The following is an 18,333-nucleotide window of genomic DNA, read 5'->3' on the forward strand; positions in this document are numbered from 1 at the left end:
GTAGACACCCCCACCATCGCAGTTTGCGACAAGAAAAGTCTAACGATTGTACAATGGGAGCCAATTTGTGGTTTCTATTACTAGTGTGATGGGTAGATGTCACAATTGCAAAAACCTACTATCACAATTTGGGTTCAAATGTAGTAGTGTGTGTCTATGGGAATCATAGTTAGCCTCTAGTTTTCTTAGATTAACTGCATCCCTATTAAGACTTCTTATCTACTAAAAACATATTCACTGCATATCTAGCATATAGGGGAGTTGTCCCCTTCAATTCAAGGATTAGTAAGACTAGGTTGCACTAAACCAATTTGTTGGATAGTTCTTTATTGTTTACAACTTTGGGTAATAAGAGTCAAGATAAAGCCAATTCAAAGAGTAGGAAAAACTATTAACTAATAGTTTTTGGTGATTCTACTAGGGAATGATTTAATAAGAAGACCTCTAAACCTTATCCCTATACAAAAAAAAATTCAACACTCATATCTGATGCATTGTATGATTCATAGAAAAGGTCATGAAGAAATAAGGTGCATCCCATGAAGGCCTACTTCCAATTATACAAGCCAACATAATGTTAATAGAAGAGATAGTCAAGTTGAGCATTGGAAAGATTGTTGTAGCAACAAAGGCTAAGGCAATTCTGATTGCACCTATTTGTGAAAAAATCACTCCATCCTAGATCCTAAATACACCAAAAGTATTTGGGATCACGGTCAAGTTGATCCAATATTGAGGAACTCGGAAAGGAAAAAAATTCTATACTAAAAGATCCTTTGAGAAGATGAAGAAGATGATCAAAAGATCCAATACTAGAAGATATTCATTGTTTCCTATTCCCACCACCTCATCCCACCTATAGAAGATGTAGTCTATCTTCTTCTCCACCTATATTTCGGTTACAAATTTAATCATTGTGAAATTCCCTTACCTTACATGGGGTTGTCACTTCTACTTCAACTAGTTTCTAGCTAGTTCTTGTCATTTTACCAATAGCCATGGCAGTTGCTTGCGAAAATGCTATTATCCCTCTTAACCTTAGGGCTAACAATGACCTAACAAGAGCCTCTAGAAAGAAATTCCCTAAATTCACTAGGGATGGAATAGTTTCTATAGAGAAACACGTTAATGCATTTAATAGAGCTTGTAGTGTGGTTAATCCACAACATGAAGGTGTGGCCATACAAATATTTGTTGATACTCTCATTAATGATGTAGCTGATTGGTATCAAGACCTCCCTATTGGATACATTATGAATAGGAATAACATGAAGTAGATATTTGAAGATTTTTATAAAAGCACAAAAGATGCGAAAATTTTGTTGTTAAGGTTATCACAAATGAAGAAGGAACCCACCATTCCTATGAGAGAATTTAATGCAAGTTTTAACAAACTAATCAAAAGAAAGAATAATTGCTACAAGTGGGCCAACATAAGATAACAAGAAGACACTCTATATTAGTTTAATGCATCCTTATCTTGCTTACCAGATAAGAAAAGTGCATGTTTCTAATATGTAAGCTACCCAAATATTGTCTATGGAGATTGAAGATGATATGATTGCTTCTAGGAAATGGAAAAGGGAGATCCAAATTGGAGAAAGTACAACAAATGTTGGAAACACCAATATAGAAGCTATGCTCTAGAAGTTATCAAATAAGATAATTTCCTTGAAGAGGAATATAGGTAAGCCTAGTCCTTAAAGTCAAAAACCTTATTAGGACATACCTATAAAACAACATGAAGAAAAAGTTCTACAACTACCACATCCTCAATAGAGACTAGAAATTGAAGCCACCCCTAAGAAGAATAACTTGTGTGCATTCCACCAGAGAGAGGGCCATGAGGAAGAATATTTTCCAAATGGAATATATAGATAGTAAAGATGACCCTACACCTAATGGTGACTCTCTAAATTATTATCTAGAGTAAGAGTCAGAATCTGAGCAAGGATGTGATTTTTTTCCTACTTTAGATGGAACTTAGATGCCATGTCATGGCAAGGGGACAAAGAGTTAATAACCAAGCATCCACTTTCATCCATGTTCAGAAGAATGTTCCTCTAGCCAATCCCAAAAGAGCTAGGAATTCTATGCCTTCAACTTCTTCAAGAGAACAAAGTGGTAAGTCATCTGATTCATTTGATATTGTATAATATTGTAAAGATGCCAAGATTTAAATCTCTCACTTTGATTACCTAAAGTTCAATCTTGATCAATTACAAAGGCTTGGTGAACAATGCAAAGGTGATATCAAACATAAGAGTAAAGATCATGAGAATGTAAATGCCACTATGAATGATGAAGAAGATAGTACTAGTAAGGCCCTTTATCTAAAGAAGAGTTTATGTTACATAAGATTTTCTAAGAATAAAAGTCTACTATTTTAGCCACTGCCCCTAGCCAAAAGCAAGATCCCTTTTATGTCTCTCTCTATATAAATGGCAATAGGTTGAACACTTGCATAATTGATTTGGGAGCTTTTGACAATGTAATGCATGTCTTAGTTTCTAAATCCTTAGGTATCCCACTCACTTAGACATTTTGGGGTTGTTATTCAATGGATGCTTAAAAAGTTCCCCTTATACGACAGATTAAAGATGCCCAAATTTCCTTAGCTGCCTACCCTACTAAAAGACTCAAGCTGATGATTATGTTTGCATACATCCCTACTAGTTATGACATGCTTCTAATCTATAGTTTTCATAGAAATATGTAGGCAAAGATAGAGCTTGATTGGTCTCACATTGTCATACCAATTGGAAATAAGAAGGTCATACTAGAGCCAAAAGAGAAAGCAAAATTTACAATCCTAAAGTTAGATGATTCTAAAGCCAAAATTCTATATCGAGAAATAGAATTTGGAAAATATATTCTCTACACTAATGTGACTCATATACAAGAAGAATTAGATCCTCTTAATAATGACCAAGTATGGACACTTGAATTTGGTGGGAGTTGTGCTTCAGTAGGTTTTGGTGCTAGTGTTGTGTTGATATCACCAAGTGATGAAATGACTCACCTTGATTACAAATTAGAATTCAAAAATACTAATAATATGGTTGGATATAAGGCTCTTATTTTGTGAATAGAAGTAGTAAAGAAAAGGGGAATCAAGGTACTAAAGGCTCGGGGTGACGCGGAGTTAATTTTTAAGCAATTCAAAAATTAATACTCAATATGGAACCAGAGACTTAATAATTACCAAAATAGGGTGTGGGATGTGATTGAAGGTTTTAATGCCTTTTCTATTTAAGTAGTGACTAGGGGAAAAAATACTAAGGATGACTCTTTGGCAGTATCAACATCCTTGCTTCTTCCACGTCCAAAGTTTGTAGATCAACTTTATAAAGTTGAAGTTCTTTTTAGACTGAATGTGCCTAACTATACTGAGTCATGGAAATTATTCCAAGATGAAAGAGAGATCCACCATTTCCTTGAAGGATTTGATCCCTTTATAGAGAAATAATTTGAGGGAATTTCTAGCCCATGCTGTGACCTATTACCAGAAACCAAAAAGGAGCATGATTCAACCATGATTTAGTTAAAAGGTAATACTATTCTCCCCCCATTTAGTTTCTTTAGAGAAAATCTTTCATATTCATGATGAATTAATTAAGAAGGATAGAAATAGGAAAGGAGAAATTGATGGTGAGTATGATGCCCTATATATAGGAACTGAATTAAGCCTAAAGATGGTAAACATAGGAAAGTGTTGTGCACAAGAAGAAATGGTATAAATCAAAAGGTTACTCATAGAATATCAAGATGTGTTTTCTTGGGGCTATGAATATATCAAATGAGATACCTTTAAACTAGATGTATTATCATTTAGAAAAAAGAAAATAAACTAGAATCCTATCATTGAAAATGCAATCTATAGGGAGAATGAAAAATTTCTAAAAGCTAGAATTATATATCCCATACACCATTCTACTTGGATTGCCAACATAGTACCTATTAGGAAGAAAAGTGGAAAGATAAGAATATGTGTCAATTTCAAAAATCTAAACCAGGCCTCTCTTAAGGATAACTATGCACTTACCAACATGTATCACTTCTTACAATCAATTGTAGGGTTAAAAATGATGTCCATGTTAGATGAATTATTGGGTTATAATCAGATCCAAGTAGAACAAGCTGATCATTTCATAACATCGTTCACCATTCCATGGAGAAAATTTTCATACAATAGAATGCCATTTGGATTGATTAATGTAGGTGCTAAATTTTAGTGAGACTTGAAGGATAAGATCATTATTGTGTACTTGGATGATTTAATAGTCTTTTCTAAGGAAAGGAAAGGTCACATCAAGGATTTGGAAAAAGTACTTCAGAGATGCAAGAAGCATGATATCTCTTTGAGCCCCAAAATGTTAGTCTTCTATGTCATAGAGGGTGAATTGTTGGATCATATTGTGTGTAAAGAAGGTGTAAGAATTGACCCTAATAGTTTAAAAGCTATTTAGAAATTAAGCCTACAACATAGCAAGACTAGAGTAAAATCTTTCTTTGGTCAGGTAAACTTTTTGAGGAGGCTCATTTCTGATATTTTAGAGATTACTAATTGCATAGTTGATATGATGAAATGCAACCAAGCTTTCAAGTGGAGTAGGGATGAAAGGAAGGTTTTTGAGGATATAAAAGATTTTTCTAAGACCCCTATGCTTGTTCATCCTTAGTACACAAAATATTTTATAATTTAATTCTATGTGTCAACTCATTCATTCTATGCTATCCTAATGCAAGAGAACAAGGAGAGAGTGAAGGCTCCAATTGCCTTCATGAGTACACCATTGAAAGATAATGAATTGAAGTATTCACAAATAGAGAAACATTCTTATGTAGTGGTGAGAACACTCAAAAAATCTAATTCAATGATACATATATCAGATGTATAATGCCCCACCCAAAGATCCTTGGAGGACAAGGATAAAACATATACTGAATATTTTTTTCTTAAGATAAGTTACTTAATAACAAAATAAAGTAACCAAGTGTAATAATGAAACATCAGGACAAGGTGATGAGAATAGGGAACATGGCAAGACTCACATGTTCACCTACAATAGTGAAAGTCTTACAACTACTTCCAAAGATCTCCAAGCCCTAAACCAAAACTCACAAACCAAGACCATATGAATCATGTGAATATATTGAGGGATGTTCTCTTTCAAACCCAAACTAAAAGCTCCTATCATGGTTAGACAACCAGGCAATTACCACTAGTCATATCATAATTCTAGATTACAAGTAGAGAACAAAATGGTCCTACATGGGACGAGGGTTCAAAGTTACCACCACTCATTTACTAGACACCATGATGAAAGACAAATGCTAACTCCTAAAATTTGGCCATCTGAAATCATGAATCTCTATATTTTCCTAGAATCTTTATCTTAACTCGTAGAGGTTTGGAACCTATCTCAAATGATTCATTGCATATATTAAAATATATCCTAAGTGTAAGGAATTAAATATATGTCATCTTAAATGATATATTTTAAACCACATAGAAAATTTGTTTTGAACTCGAAAGGTGTAAAACCCAATAGGGTGTCCAAAACCAACTTTCAAATTTTCCTCGCCCAAACCTAAATGACCCATGTTTCTCATGCAAGGAAGTGCATTGGTCTCTAGTCTCATGCAAAAATTTGCATTACTACACACGAGAAAGTGCATTAATCCACACAAGGTAGTGCATTCTCACATGAGGGAGAATGAATGTTTATATGAGAGAATACATTCTTGCATAAGGAACCACCCTTCCCATGTGAGCAACACCAATAATACAATAATGAGTCAAGACAAAAATGAATAAAAACATGAAACCTCAACACTAGGGAACTTACCGGATCCATGTAAATCAAGGAATGATCACTCGAGAGCTTAGAAGAGATTTAAAAACATCTAACATCTAATCCAAAAAATCTAATGTAATCATGTGGAAAACAACATTGTAATGAACATACATACACATAAACAAAACATCATATGAAGGAAAGTGTAAACATCTAAGCACCGACACAACTAAAAATCATGCGTGGTTCCTCCCAACCCTAATAGCATCGAGAGACCTCAAAGGCCTTAGTCATCACCCATCTATAATATGCCCAAATGCCAACTAGATAGTTGAAGTTATCTAATGAGGGTGTTACTACTACAACATAAAACATCATAAGAATAAGAAGATCTAACATGCTAATCCATCAAAGCATAGATACTCCAACTAATAGTGAATCACATCATCTAATTATATGCTATAACATCATAATAAAGAATGTATCAATGAAACTAACATAATTTAAACATGACATCCATACATTCCAATGAAAGCATAAAACACAAGGAAACATACTCCAAAAAACCCAAAATACTAAGTAAACATCAAGCATCAGTCTCAACTGGAAATAGACCATCTTTGTACATCAATCCCTAGCCGTGGTATAGGTAGCTACACCTCCCAAAAAAAAACACACATACAAAAAACATCCATGGCTAACACTCATGCCAGATAGTAAAGAGGACTGTAACCAAGATCATGAGATAATACAAGTACAATAGGTCCCAATCAGACACTCTATGGGTCAAATATGTAGGGACTCTAGTGGAGAGTAGGTTGCTCGGTACTGCCAAGCTCAACATGCTAACAAAATTTTCCCCTCTGTGCACCCTCAGGAGGTTGACATGTTGTGTCATCGAATGACCCATGTGAGCAATGTGTTAACTAACTGTTCCCCTCGGCACCACCCTCAAGAGGGTGACATTATATTTATAGACCATTCCCCTTGGTACACCCTCAAGAGGCCAACAATGTCATTCTTATCTTGGTTAATTTTTCCACGAATTTATTTTTTTATCACTTATTAGAAACTTCTACATGTACACCTTGTAAGCAACATGAGCTGGCATTACAAGAGAAGCCCCTCTACCGACCTTACCCTATATACCCATACTCATCACATGATGAGTGCCCATAGGAAATACATATTTCCAACCCAACTCCAATGAACATAACTCCACCAATAACAACTGGGAGATCAGGCCTCACAAGCACCCAAAAAATGCACATGCATGTGATCATGTGTAGGTGCACCAATGTCATGGAGATCTGAAAAAAAAGGCTAGATGAAAAAAAAACAAACATAACAATAAAAAATACTCGACTAGCCTATATCTAAGAGAATAGATTATACACAAATCCCAATGAACAATGAAGCCAAACATCATGACTCACTCCACTAGCCTAAATACGAGATTATGGAATCTACACAAATCCCAATGATGAAACCAAACCAAATATCATGAACTCACTCAATTGACCTCAATCTAGGAGTATGGATTCTATACGAATCCTAGTGTCTACAAAATAATAAGGGTTTGATTAGAAATAATAATACTAGGTGCAAAATCACTCCACCGAACACAAAGTCAAGAGTGCAAATTCAACATGAATCCCAATGCAAACATAAAGATGCAATAGTGGTCAGATTGAAATCCTATGGATAATCTAAATCCATGACTAACACCATGCTAATAAACCTAAGAAAATTGGGTGGCATGCAAATTGAGGCAAAAACCTCAAAAAACCCAATGTTGACAAAAATCAATGAAAATAAAACCCATTCTTCCCTCGGTAAAATATCCACAAAAATCCAATAAAATTCAAGTTTGAACAACATGTTAGGATTAACCTTAGATAGAAATAAAAATTACATGCAAATATAACCAATATGAGAAGATAATAAATCACAAAGAAGAGAACACAAGACACCAAGATTTAACATGGATCACCCAATCCTTAGGCTACATCCACCAAACATCAAGTCCAATATTACTATAATCTAGTGATTACAACCTGATTACAATTTGTAATCCCTTATAGCTCAATACTACCATAGGAAGAAATTTTGTATCACACGTTATCAGAGAACCCTAACCCTAAGCCCTTTTTATACAAGTACTTTTCCCCTTTAGGGTTAAATTAGTTACAACATGTTGGCCATAAAATGTTGATAAAATAGCCCCAAACCTCAATGAGGAGTTATGGAGTATGTATAATACTTCCTTGATTAGTCACCACAATCTAACATAGTGTATGCTAAAACAACCTACACAACAATGTGAAACCCCAAACCCCCATCACAAAAATCAGGGAAATGATCATACCTAACTAACTAAGTAGAGATAGCAATCAAAAATAGAGAGGAAAACTAGTTCTCAACCTTCTAACATACAACTAAGAAAACCAAAAGCTGAAACAAAGCTGAAACAAAAAAACATGAGAGCCATACCTTATAGCCAAAAGGGCAAAATGAGAATTTGGACAGTAAAATAAAAATCCCATAGAAATTGCCAAAAATATGGCAATCCAAGGTCTCCCTGAGCTAGATTGAATGAGACCAACCTCGAAAGATTCCATGCAATTAGCTCTCACAATGAACAAAACAATATTTCCTCTTGAGGAGGATTTAGAATTTGCTCTCAGTTTTCTATTTCAAAAAGTGAGAAGTGAGGAATAAAATTCCTTTTTGGATACTTATTCACTTTTAAAGTGAATAAAAGATTACGTTAAATAACTAGGTCACCTAGATAAACCCTAAATCCACCCAAATAAAAAATAAGCTATTCCAAGTAATTGGAATTCAACCACAAAAAGCTACCAAGAATTAAATTAGATAACAAAAAGCCCAAAATTCCCTTAACCAAAATTCATAGAATTCCTTAATTACTTTTGTGATAATTGTGAACCTCTAAATGCATAGACATGGTTACAGGTCTAATCACAAAATGCAAATGAGTCCAAATTTATTAAATCACCAGAAGGTTTAAAATAAACAATTAAATAGGAGATACCAACCATACAGGGATGATGTTGGCTAGATATGAATAGATAGATCACTACCTCCACGTGCCACTACTAGGGACATAAATCTTGTACACTAAATAACACGATCAAGTGAAATTGAATATAAAAATATAGTCAAAGTGATAAATGCATTAAATTACATTAAATAACCATTTTTCTTAAATTAATGAAATGAACAAGGTAAATATCTATAGCACATAACTAATGAATCCAACATGGACAATTCATTTCTAATTATTTAAGCATTTAATAATGGTTGTTTAAGAAACATAAAAAGATACTTAAAACACATAAGTGAACATCGTCAAATACGTGACCAACAATTGGTATAGGAACCTAGTCCACTGTAGTGAGATAATAATGCACAATATAATTTTTGCACACATCGTGGGGTAATCATGAAACAACCTCATGATACCACATCAATCCTGGTAAACACTAGAATAAACCTTAGTAAAACTATCCAACATAGCATATTCTCATAAATCAGCCATAAACATAATAAAAAAAATTGATACAGTAACATAAATCTAATAACCTCAAGGGTGTAGACCACTCATGGTCCCAATCATGATCACTTCACAAGGAGAGATCAACAAGGTTTCATCCATCAGGATGACTTACATAAATCAAATGGAAGAGTCACTACATCCTATTGTAAAAGGTATCTTGACACAACAAGACATTGCTTGCAAAAATAGAGGAGCTTTGGGTTGTAAAATTATAAGAATATGACATTGAAATCAAGACAACCAAGCCTGTACATGGAAATGGATTATGCAAAGCCATAATAGAGAATCAACAACAAGTTGTAATGCATGTCACTATTGTAAACATGAATTATGATGATACCTCTCTGCGGGAGCATTTTAGAAACATTATTAGATCACTATCATGATGATATGTTAGATTCATGACTATATTTGTCATTGATGTCAACATAGTAGTTTTCTATGGTATTTGATTAAAGAACAATAGAAAGATCAACTTGGTACAGACAAACTATTGAGAATTTTCACTATGTGAGCTTAAAGGGAGATACTACTAAATGTCTAGTATATGAAGCTAACCTTAAAAGCATAAGATAGAAGGTCTACAAGAAGTTATGCAAGTTTTGATCAAGACTATTATGGATAGAGTTTACAGAAGCATGTTCTAGTAAACTTGTTATATCTCTTAGCAAAATTGATATTTAGAGAAGCCAAAGTTACATATGTGTAGAAGACATTCTGGAGATGACATGGCAAAGATTTCTCATCATAATGTCACACATATGGAAATTTATTCAAGTTACAAGGTGAAAGATCAATGTTATCACTAAGTGTAATGTATTCTTAATGAGGTCCTATAATGATTAATTGAGAATATGTAATAGCCAACTCAAGGAATTGTTTTATGGATTCAATATAAAGGAAGAAAATTTTATTTTATCATGTATGAATAAGTATTAACAATTTTAAGAAGCACAAAGTGCAGAATGTGAAGATAAGAAGAGTAGAGCGATTGTTAAGGTTTTATTGTGAGATCTAGTTTGATATTTGGATATGAGGTTTATGACCTAGTCTACAAGGTTAAATAGTGATTAGCCTAGTTGATAGGAAAAATAAAAGAGGTTAAAGTATAGTATAGAAAATTATTTTGCAAGGAAAAGTTGAGAGATTAGTTGAACAATAAGTTCTATGATTGTGCCCCAGAAGTTGTTTGGATAGTGGGTCCTTCTACCTTCTACAACTCCTAAGAAGATTGGAATCTCCTAATAGGGATTCAAAGTCTCCTAATAGGGACTCATATGTACTTAATGTTGTAATAGATTCCTAATAGGGTCCATCCTCTAACAAGGAATATTTATATTAGTACATCATCTTGTGGGCATCATTCCCACTGAGGTTTTCCCTCTAATCAAGGGTTTCAAGCTAGTTAACAAATTTGGTGTAATTGTGTATGTGTATCTTGTTGTGTTTTTTGTTTACTTTGATTGAATGGTTAAGATTAACTAAGGTTGATAATGGTTTTAATTGGATAATTGATTCACACCCCCAAAGGTTATCTTAGTGGACTATTGTTTCTAACAATTAGTATTAGTATCAAAGTAACAGGTCCTTGAAGGATAAGCTTAAAAAATTTGGGAGATCAATGATAAGTTATTTTTGAAAAGATAGTCCTAATTTTGATGGAGGACAATTCGACACCCAGAAGATAGAGCTTCTTGGTGAGAGATCAAAATTGTGTATAGATTTGAGCACTAAGTTTCTGGATGGATTGAGATCCAAAGAAGACATGAAGATCAAGGAAGGTATTGATTTGCTCATGAAAAGAGAGCTAGAAGGTATGAAATTTTCTGCTTGACATGTAAAGAGTTTGGTCATTTTTCATCTACATGCCCTAAGAGAGTAAGTAAAACTAGAAAGAGTTTACTTTTCGGTGAAGATGAAGAATTTAAACCTAGTATGGAAGGATTATTGAATGATTGTGATATTTTATAATAAGCTTGAATTGGTTAAGGAAAAGAAATTAGTAGAAGACATATCTTTGGTAACTATTATTGATGATAATGAAGAAGAGGATAATTCTAGAATTGTTAGATAGAATACTGAAGTTATTTTTGAGACTAACAATAATTTTTAGAATGAAGGTGAGCTAAGGTAGGAACAAAGTTTGAAACCTATAACATAGCAAAGAATCAAGATAACAACTACTACTTCTAGTAAGAATATGACAAAGAATCATCCACTAGAGTAGATCATCAGCAACAAGGATAAAGGTGTGATGACAAGAAGTAGAATCAATGAAGAACTATGTCTGATATCTCAAGTAGAACCAAAGAATAAAAATGAGGCATGCAAATATGATTACTAGAAGCTATCTATGAAAGAAGAATTGGATAAGATAGTGAAGAATGAGACATAGGAATTGGTTCCTAGACCAGTAGACAAGAATGTGATAGGAACAAAAAGGGTATTCAAGAGCAAGATGAATAAAAAAGGTGAAGTTGTAAGGAACAAAGCAAGATTGGTATGTAAGGGTTACTCATAGCAAGAAGGAATAGACTACAATGAAACCTATGCTCCTATGGAAAGAATTCAAGCAGTAAGGTTATTGTTAGCCTATGCAGCACATAAGAAAATCAAAGTGTATTAGATGGATGTCAAGTTAGCATTTCTAAATGGAGAACTTGAAGAAGAGGTATACATAGAAAAGCCTAAAGGTTTTCCTTTAATAGATGAAAAGGACATGGTATGCAAACTAAAGAAAGCATTATATGGCTTCAAGAAAACACCCATAACTTGGTATACAAGCATTTGACAAAGCATGGATTTAGAAAAGATATGGTAGACAATAATCTATACTGGAAAGAAATAGATGATGGATTGATGATTTTGGTAATATTTTTTGATGATATCATATTTGGAGGAAATGATGATGATAATGAAAGGTTGACAAAGAAATGAAGAAGGAATTTGAAATGAGCATGATAGGAGAGATGAAATACTTCTTAGGATTATAGATTGTGCAAGATAAAGAAGGAATCTTTATTTCTTAAGCTAAGTATTTGAAAGATCTACTAAAAAGGTTTGGTTTGGAAATATGTAAACTAGTTGGAACACCTCTAATAATTAGACACATGTTATCTACAAAGGATGAGACACATACTATTGAGTAGAAGAAGTACAGATCTATGATTGAAGGGTTGTAATATCTGACTCACACAAGGCTGGATATAACAAGTGTCATTGGAATTGTTTTGATATTTCAAGTTGATCCAAGAGAAGTACATTATACAATTATTAAAAAGATATTTAGATACCTGAAAGGAACACTAGAGTTCAGATTGTGGTATGAAAGATCCAATGATTTCACTTTATATGCATATACTAATGTTGATTGGGTAGGCAATATGGACGATAGAAATAGCACTAGTGGTGGAGTCTTCTTTCTTAGAGGAAGATTGGTTTCTTGGTCACACAAGAAGTAGGACTGTACCTCACAAAGTACAACAAAAGTAGAATATGTTGCAGCAACAAACAATTGTAATCAAGTTGTTTGGATGAAGTAGATGCTGAAGGATATAAGGAAAGAATTTAGTAAACCTATTGTCATACATTGTGTTAACACAAGAATAGTGAATATGTCTAAGAATATAATGTTGCATTATAAGACTAATCACATTTCTATCAAATATCACATGTTAAGAGAGAAAGTCGCAAAAAAGGAAATTAGATTGGAGTATGTAAGCACCAAAGAGTAGATTGCAAATATTTTTACCAAGCCTCTTCCCAAAGACACTTTTGAGTATTTGCGAGGCATGTTATGGGTTATGCCCCTTCATACATTAGAGTAGATGATACAAGAGTGCATCAATTTAGTGTTACAAAGCACTATTGTTTATCTGGACTAAATCCTAATGCTACCTGTATGAGGGAGTATCTATGATGGATAGAGTCATCTGGGACTCTTATTGGATGTTATTTTGAATAGTGTCTTTAGAAACTTGATCAAGTCAGAGACAGTTGTTGCAAAGATTGATGGATGTTGAAACCTTTGACATTGATGTCAATGGGGGAGAGATTACAACATGAAAAATAGTTTGATATAGAGTACATTGAAGAGAGAGATTACAATTTGATATAGAGTATATTGAGGCATATCAATGGGGAGCATGATTAATGAAGAGGATTTGAAAAGAAAGGATAATAGTCTTTTATAGTTGGTATTTTTTTGGAACTAGATGTTTTTCATCTATGTTTTCATCAATACCAAAGGGGGAGATTGTTGGAAGTATGAATGATAATGATACTTCTATGGGGGAGTATTGTTGAAACATGATTAGATCATTATCATGATGATATGTTATATTCATAACTATGTTTGTCATTGATGTCAACATAGTAGTTTTCTATGGTATCTAATAGAAAAACAACAAAAATATCAAGTTAGTACAGATAGATCGTTGAGTATTTTCACTAATTGAGGTTGAAGGGAGATACTAATAAGTGTCTAGTATATGTAGCTAATTTCAAAAGAATAAGATAGTAAGTCTAGAAGAAGTTATGCATGTTTTTGTGAAGACTGTTTTGAGATAGAGTTTATAGAAGCATATTCTGGTAAACTTGTTATATCTCTTAGCAAAATTGATATTCTAAGAAGCCAAAGTTAAAGATGTGTAGAAGACATTCTAGAGATGACATAGCTAAGATCTCTCATCATAATTTCACATGTACAAAAATTTATTCAAGTTACAAAATGAAAGATCAATGTTATCACTAAATGTAACATGTTGTTAATGATGTCCTATTATGATTAACTGAGAAGGTGTAATAGCCGACTCAGGGAATTATTTTATGGATTCATTATAAAGGAAGTCTTAGAAATATAATAGGAGTAACTAAGAGGGGAGGGACGAATCAATTACTACAAAAATAAATCTTAGATCCCTTAGAGGTTAGTAAAATAATTCTGTCAAAACTTAATTCTATTGATACTCAAGAAACAAAGAAATGCTATAGCTTGGTAAACACTGAGAATGCTCAGTAATTAATCAACATGCATATCTTAAGATGTTATCTATGATTATCATTACTTTAACTTAGTTTCAATCATAGAAAAGAAATAGCATGAACACATTTGACACCAAGATTTAATGTGGAAACCCAATGTGGGAAAAACCACCAATTGCAACTACTTATTGTTTTCACTCCAAGGATAACTTTAGTGGCTAATATTTTCCAATTGGCTAATCTCACTCATTAGGAACCCTAGATTTGGCTTTTTTTTTTTTACTTTTGGGGTGTCCATGTTGCTTGCACTTTACCAAAATTGGGCCCCATGCTTAGGCTAATTGCCACTAATAATACATAAGTATTTATATTTTAGTGATGACTTCACCAATGGAATTTAATTTTTCTATGTAGTAATTTAAATATATTTGCCTACAATTGTCAAGGCTTGTCTTAATTAATAGTCATATTTACCAATATTTGGTAAAAATTTAAGTTACAGTACATATTAAGTATGTAGATTTGACATGTGTCTCTATTTTGAATAATTTTCATGAAACTTTTTATCCTTTCTCACTTTGCCACCAAATAGATTTGATTGAGAACATGTGTCTTTACTTTGGAAACATTCTTTAAAACTTGGTATCCTTCTTTGGCTTGAAATAGGATTTAGGTCATTGATCTAGGATCATCCAAAGATTAAAAATAATAGGAGTGCTTCCCCCAAACCACCATTGAATAATTTGGATAGAAATTGTAATGATAAAAGAGGGCTAAATTCAACCTTAAAGTTTAATAATTAATTAGGCTCCATATAATAATAACAATAAAATCATTGTTTCTAGGTACATGTACTTTTTTCTACGATTTTCATCAATAATGAAATATTCACTAGGATTTTATAGAATTTTCATATGATTGAAAAATAATCGCCAATAAAATTAAAAAATTTGCTACTTAAAAATAAAAATTCACCAATAGAAATTAATTTTTTCCACCTAAACTAATGTTCGATTAACCAAAATTTTATACTTTTTTCTAAAGACGGGTTTCTTAAAGTTATCCTTGTTTCACTTTTTTGAAGTGATACCTATTAGGAGCCAACCCTATTAAAGTTTACAAAGCAAACTATTAGGTGTGACCCTGTTAGAGGATTTAATCACCTTATTAGGAGTGGCCTTGTCAGAGGTCTTTATACAATTCAATATAACTGCCACCTTGTTAGAGGATTTTCAAGTGGCTATTAAACCAACTCTATTAAGAGATTTAGATCACTACTACAATGGTTAGAGATTAATAATGAGATGGCTTGATTTGGATGCAATTGAATTACTGATTACAAATCTTTATTTTGGCTTGTACTTGATCCTTCCTAATCAAATGTATCCTTTCAGCTCCACAAGAATATTATGCTTATCCTTCTAATTCTCTTAGCATTATCAAATCTTCAATGTACTTCACACATTACTTCACATATTCTAACCCACAACTTGACCTTATATCTTTCATATTATCAAGTCGGCTCATATACAACTAATATTCAACTTTTCTATTGGCTAGAACCAATAGATAAATCAATTAAACTTAATATGCCAAAATAAGAAAATTCTTCATTAGCTAACCTTGCTTGATAGACACTAACTCAGAAGTTATTTTTCTATGTTAACTAAGTGAAGCTTGGTCAACACTACATACTAGCAAAGTTCCTTTGGTAACTAAGTGGTCTCGATTAGCATGAGTTCCATCAAATATTTCCTTCATTAATCGAGTGAGCTTGGTTAACACTAATGATTTGCAGACTTTCCTTTGGTGCTTGAGTGAACTCAGTAGATACTACCTTCTAAACTAGACAAACTCTGGATTACTTGGTAGCCATAGAAAACTATCTTCAATGCCTGAGTGAGCTTGGCATACACTGATTGATAATGTTATGACATCTATGTAACATCAAAGCCAATACACAATTAATCAATTGTATCCAACAATCTCCCTCTTTGGCATTGATGGCAACACAACATGTCATAACACAATGAAATTTTTGGAACAAGAATAAAGTAAGGAACATCTCCTTAGTTTCATTATGATTCATATCCATGGGAACTCCCTCTATCAATGTGAACTCTTTCCATCTTTAGTTTCTCTCTCTGTTAGAAAACTTCTATTTGTAGCAACTTCTTCTAATATAAAATGCTACCTTTGATTTCAGACCAATTTCAATCTTCTTCTTTGACATCCCTTCATAAAATTTCTATTACAACAAAGTTCTCCCTCTTATAGAAAACTTTTCTAAGAAAACATTTCTGTGAGATATGATAATAAACTTCTCCCTCTTTGACAACACATGCAAAAGATAATGATCAGTGAATGTTAGTGTACCTTAAGTACTAATTCATTTGCAATATGCCATTATAAATACTACACCAATTGATTTATTTTCAACATGCTCCAGTTGATGCATCACTAATCTTCATTTAGTGAGCTTCAAATAGGAGAATGACCCCTAGCTTACCTCTTAGATACATAAATGCATCTTTAGGTAGTGGCTTGGTGAAAATGTCTACAATATGTTCTTTTGTATTTACATATTCTTATCTGACTTCTTTACCTTGCACCAATTCTCTTAAGAAGTGATATTTTATAGCAGTATGCTTTATTTTGGTATGCATCACTGGGTTCTTTGATATATTGATTGCACTGGTGTTATCATAGTATATGACTATTGGGTCATTGATTTCTATCTTCATTCTTGAAATCAGTTATTTGAACCAAACAATGTTCGAACAATTGACTACTACTGCCACATATTCTACCTCTGTTGTGGATTGAGAGATGTAATTTTTTTCTTTCTTGTATAGGTCACTAGTCTTTTACCAAGAAAGAATGCTCCACCACTAGTGCTCTTCCTCTCATCAATACTTTTCAGTCCAAATTGCCTCCTATTTTGTACCATAAGCCATATTCTTTAGTACCTTTTAGATATCTTGAGATTCTTTTGATTTCCATCATGTGATTTTCTTTGGAATTTGTTAAAAATATTGCCACCATACTAACTACTAATGCAATATCAGGCCTTTTATGCACTACATATTGCAGTTTTCCAATCATCAATCTATATGTGGTCTGGTCTACCTCTTTGGAATCATCAGTTTTGGAAAGCTTATGTCCAGTAGACATAGGGTTCCAACTAGTCTTGAGTCTTCCATTCCAAATTTCTTTAGTATCTCCTTAATATGTTTGGATTGAGCAATATAGATACCATCTTTCTTCTCCTAAATCTAGAATCCAACAAAGAATTTTATCTCTCCAAACATAGACATCTCAAATTCCTTACTTTTTTCCTCTAAAAATACCTTGCACAAGTCATCATTTCCTGTGAATAATGTGTCATCAAAAAATATTTCTACCAACACAATCTTCTTGTTTGGTCCTTCTTTGATATAAAAACTACTACTATTATTTGTTCTTGGAAAACCAATCTGTATCAAAAATTTATGAAGTCTTTCATACCAAGCCTTGGGAGATTTCTTGAGACCATATAATGCCTTATGCAATTTGTAGACCATATCTCTTTTGGTAGGATCTACAAAACCTTTTGGATATTCAATGTAGACTTTCTCATCAAGAATTCCATTCAACAATGTAGATTTAACATCCATTTGATAAACTTTAAATCCTCTATGAGTTGTATATGCAAGTAAAGTTCTAACACCTTCTAATCTTGCAATAGGTGCAAAAGTTTCACCATAATTAATACCTTCTTCTTGAGAATAACTTTACATACCAACCTTTCTTTGTTTCTAGATACTTTTCCATCTTCATTTAGTTTGTTTCTAAACACACATTTTATGTCAATTACATTTTTATCCTTGGGTCTAGGAACAAGAGTCTAGCTTTTGTTCTTCTCTATTTTTTCTATTTCTTCATTCATTGCTTCAACCAAACTTTCATTATTCAATTCATCTTTAATAT

Source organism: Cupressus sempervirens, chromosome 2 (assembly GCF_028749045.1).
Source record: "Cupressus sempervirens isolate cs-2001-9-10 chromosome 2, ASM2874904v1, whole genome shotgun sequence".
In the NCBI taxonomy this organism is placed as follows: Eukaryota; Viridiplantae; Streptophyta; class Pinopsida; order Cupressales; family Cupressaceae; genus Cupressus; species Cupressus sempervirens.